The sequence below is a fragment of the Panulirus ornatus genome, chromosome 12 (genome assembly GCF_036320965.1).
Source record: "Panulirus ornatus isolate Po-2019 chromosome 12, ASM3632096v1, whole genome shotgun sequence".
Classification (NCBI taxonomy): domain Eukaryota; kingdom Metazoa; phylum Arthropoda; class Malacostraca; order Decapoda; family Palinuridae; genus Panulirus; species Panulirus ornatus.
The window spans coordinates 60955308-60960307 of record NC_092235.1 but is presented as its reverse complement, the minus strand read 5'-3'; positions in this window follow the sequence as shown (position 1 = coordinate 60960307).

The following is a 5000-nucleotide window of genomic DNA, read 5'->3' as shown; positions in this document are numbered from 1 at the left end:
TCACCCCTCGTAAAGTCAATACCGTCTGTCAGGTCGCTTCCTGCGCCATGAACACGGACGCGCCTGCTTCACTGCCCTGGAAAAATCGGCTTCAAAGGAGTCATTATGCTGGTGATGAAGCCGGTTTCTCTTTTCATCACTACCAGGCCAAGAAAAAAAAGAGGAGGTCTGGGAGGATTCAAGCTCGCGTCTAGTGGACTTCACCTGAACGCTGGGGAGGAGTCTATGAGTGCCTGGTTACCAGGCGTCCATCCCGATAGAACTCCCTCAAGACCAGAGGCGCTACCTGGGACTCGAGGGGCAAGAGAGTAAAAGGCAGCGGGTGGTGGTGGTGGTTGTGGTGTGGGGTCCACACACAGGTTCACATGGCTTGTACGTATGACACCAACGTGACCTGTGTGTGTGTGTACGTATATGCATGCATCGAGAAACTCGCGAAGCGTGCTACGCTTTCGTCCATACGAGTGGAAAATGTATTTCCAGTACGTGCTGAAATGGCAAACTCTTTACATCAGATGGGGATTAATTATAGCACGTTCTTCCATCACCCTGGGTTAAAAAAAACAGTGCGATATCTTACCACAAGGAATTTCCGCACTTAAGTTCTTTATCTCACTAGTCTAATGTTCTTTAACAGACTACTACTACTCGACTTCAAGGTCCTCTGACCGTTAGCAGTTTCTGCTACAGCAAGTGTGAAATCAACAGCCTGTTTACATGGTTGGGTTTATGTCCCAATTATGATTCCTTCTCTTGTGTCCCAATTATGATTCCCATTCTTTTATGTCCCAATTAAGATTCTTTTATGTTCCAACTATGATTTCTTTTATGCCCCAATTACGATTCCTTTTCCTTTATATCCCAATTACGATCCCTTTTCCTTTATGTCCCAATTACGATTCCTTTTCCTTTATATCCCAATTACGATTCCTTTTCCTTTATGTCCCAATCACGATTTCATGTCCCAATTATGATTCCTCTTAAAGTCCCAATTATGATTCCTTTTCTTTCTTTCTTTCTTTCATCTTTACCACGTGCACACCTCGCTCACAGTACGTGTTTGTTCTTCCCTTCACACACACATCCACTGCCACAGATACTGAAGCAGTGCACAAACACCTCCACGTTCCCTCATATCTGAGCAACCTCTATTGCCTCTATGTATAAAGTGAAGACAGCTAGCGCATCATTCACTGATCTTATGCAGCTACGAAAGGCATTCTTCTTTGGGTTTTCTTTAGTGTATATAAAATTACTCATCATATTTCAAGTTACAACCTTCTCGCCCTTTTCCCACCTACATCAGCGAGGTAGTGGCAGGAATAGTCAATAACAGAGAAAAGAGGATTTCCAAATCTTTATTTCCATCACCTCACCACCACCACCATGGTCTGGACTGTGAGAGAGTAACGGAATAAGTTAGGATCAAGACCCAAAAAGAGTTATTGCTCGTGTCTGTTTAGAAGAATCCTGGAGGTGATTGGAATCTGCAGGTTAGTTGAGGTGTGAACACCTATACTGCCTGAAGATGACACAGAAGGAAGAGGAAAGGTTTGGAATAATGACAGCGAGTTTCACCAAGACGTGGAGACTGCATGCACAGAACCTCTGGGGCAGCATGAGTTAAAGTGTGTGTGGATTTTGCCTGTGCGCTTTGACGAGCTGTCAAATGTTAAATTGTTGATTTTTTCCTGATGGATGTTAAATTGCTCATTTTTCCTGATGGGTGTTAAATTGTTAATCATTCCTGATGGATGCTAAATTGTGAATTTTTTTTTGCAGATGGATCTGACAACTGACAGATGTTAATCAGTGAAATATTGTTGTAGGATCTGATGGCTGTAAGATGTTAGATTACTATAGTGACCTTACTGTTAAATTTGAAGACTTTAGCGTTAAATTGTTAATGACTTGAATACCTACGAATGTACGGTGTACTTGGTGACATGAATGGTACACACTAAGTATGACGGTGTTACAATTGAGTTCCTAGCATACACGTCAAAGACACACGACAACAAGGGTAAGTACAGTAGCAGATATCTATCTATGAAAGATAAAGTTCTATAAGGATATCTGGTTGATAGATGGAAGTAAAATAGCAACAAATGCAGAAGAAAAAAGAAATATGCAATGGAAAAAAAAATCTTATACTTGTTCTGTGCACTGGAAAAAAAATATATACTCGTTCGAAGCACTGAAATGAAAATCAGTTTCATACTTGTTCTGTGCATCGTGTTTTTATCATTAAAGAATGTACTTTGTATATTCATTACGGCAAAAAAGGAAAAATAAAATGATGATGCTGTAATATCACAGCGCTTCTGGTTCAAACCCATCCAGTGAGGGTGGGTCTTTATCTAGAGGGAGAGAACATGTCGAACTTACAGCACCAGCTTAGGCGAGACCTGTAATCTAATATGAGACGCTAAAAGCCCTCGCAGTAGCGTGATCTTTCCGGGTCTATATAGTCCACAGTGTTCGCTTTGAACATCACGTGAAAATGGACTCGCCGGCATGGTCCACATGCGTTAGTGAGAGCGTATGTGGTCTTAAGAATTATCTTGACCACCCGAAGAAAGTGTTGAAAGACTGTTCGGTGGTTGGTTGTAGTTTACAGTGATAGCCCTAATGACCCTGGCTGGCAGTTGAGAGGCCTCAAGCCCAAAACAACCAACCCACCCAACCAATCGCTGGCGTTCTTCAGTTTACAACGCGTTTGTTGTTCTCAAAATTCAAAGAAACTGTTGGACAACTACTGAGGATATGGCAGACTCAAGTCAATCCTGTTTTCGCTTAAATCACTGCGATTCCATTCGTCTTTTGTCGCTTGCTTAGATGGAATCTGATGTAATAGTCTTTAGCTATACTACCAACGAGTTTTAAAATCAACAATGCAAAGTTAATAAATATTTTCTTATTAGATGTGACGAAAAGTATTTATAAGTACAGCAACACCTGCCTTTTTTTTTTGTTTTTCTTTTGCTTTTTGCCGACGGCAGCGTACCTCACAAGACTTGACACCTGCACGAGCGATACTAAAATCATAAATAACAAAATAGAATGAATTCGAAAAAATATAAATACGATAGCCCTCTTTTAGAAGTAATTCTTTCCTACTCGTGCGTAGTAGAATCCTTTCACCAAGTTCTAAGAACCTGAAAATCATCAAGGCCACGACGAATGAATGAATGAAAAAAGAAAAAAAAAACCCGCATTCACATCATACATGTACCCTTTCATTTTAGCAGAACTCTGAAAATTGGTGTAGAGCATGTCCACAAAAGAGTTCGAGTGGAGAGTCATGTAAGAAAACGGAAATATCTGTCGAGGTAAAAGATGAGCAAATATTAACTGGCGACGACAGAGATAAGGAGAAAAATGTAATTGTGGTAAGAACAAGGAAATCGTTATACTTTATAGGCATAGAAGGTCGAGAGAACAGAGAGAATAAAACTGAAAACAGCGAAAACAGAAGATATGCTCAGAAAAAGGTGGAACTTGTTATGTGATCCTTGTATTATATATAAACTCAATGACAATAAAATTCTACTGAACTTTTGGCTTTCTGCCCATGTAACTAAGCCAGACTCACGGAATGCATGTGACAGGAGAAACGATGGTCTATGTAGAGGTTATCTGTTCTGGTGTCGTAAGAATAGTGGAAGAAACAGAATAGAGAAGCAGATGGCACCTTCCCACACAACCATGCAATATGGAGTTGGAAAGAGACTACAAAGGAAATCTAATAGAAAAGTGTGAAAATGGGGAAAAAGAGTTCCATACCAGTTTGACAACATCTGCTCTGCGGCTGGATTATTCATGATGTAGTTCAAACAATAGTCTATGTTAGCAGCAATCCAATATTGTGTTGAGGTGCAAGTCTTTAGCCAAATGGGTAATCGTCTGTTTGAGGGTTATCTATAAAAAGAGCATCGAAAGTGTAATTCATGCACTGAGACCAACATGGTTTCAAGACATTTCAGAAGCATTTACGATTCTGCTAAAGAGCTCCTTACCATATAATTTTTTTTTCTAACTTACATAATTCATAAATCAGTCATCATACCCCGTAATACATTGACAACTTTTCACGCATGACAATCTCGTATCAGAGAGTAAGAGAAATGGCTTTCGTACGTGCATGTTTTGTACACTTGTATATCATTTCTTATGTCAGTCATTCCCTCTGGTCAGTTGGCTAGGGTTACTTGGGCTTTTAGGTCTATCGACTTCCTGGGTCAATAAGGCCTTCAACGCAAGTTATAATAAACAAACCGATCGAAAATTCCTCAACACTTTCTACAGATGTTCAAGATACTCATAAGATCCTACACCATAAAGGCTTCCACTCCACGTACACAGGCCTGTTAGGCGTAACGGGCACCTGAACAATCAACCCATCGTAAAGCGCCATTCGTACGCGTGCGCAGAGTATCAACATACGTAACTCATTTTCGGTTAGCGCAACTCGCTCTAACAGTACGCAGCTCTCAGTAATGGTGTCTCTGTCAACCATTTGCTTCTACAGGTCCTCTTTAGCAATCAATGGAATACCTTTAAACCTCATGTGTGTTTAAATGATCTTAATTTCAACCAACGGAATACCTTTAAACCTCATGTGTTTAAATCATCTTAATTTCAACCAACGGAATACCTTTAAACCTTATGTGTTTAAATTATCTTAATTTCAACCAACGGAATATCTTTAAACCTCATGTGTGTTTAAATTACCTTAAATTTTGTTAGATTTGGTTAAACATTAAATTCTATTTCTATTAACTAATATATTCATGTTTTGACGTAAGGTTCTAGTATGGATTTCTAGGTTCTAACATTGCATTTTTAATGTTAATATTTTTACTTATACACTTCCTTTTCTTTTGACTCATTACATGTACAGAAATGAGTTCTGGACGCCATGTATACTTGTTTGTTTTATGGTTTGTCTAATGATGGCTACCACAATAAAATAAACACGATGTACCATCAATTGCTAA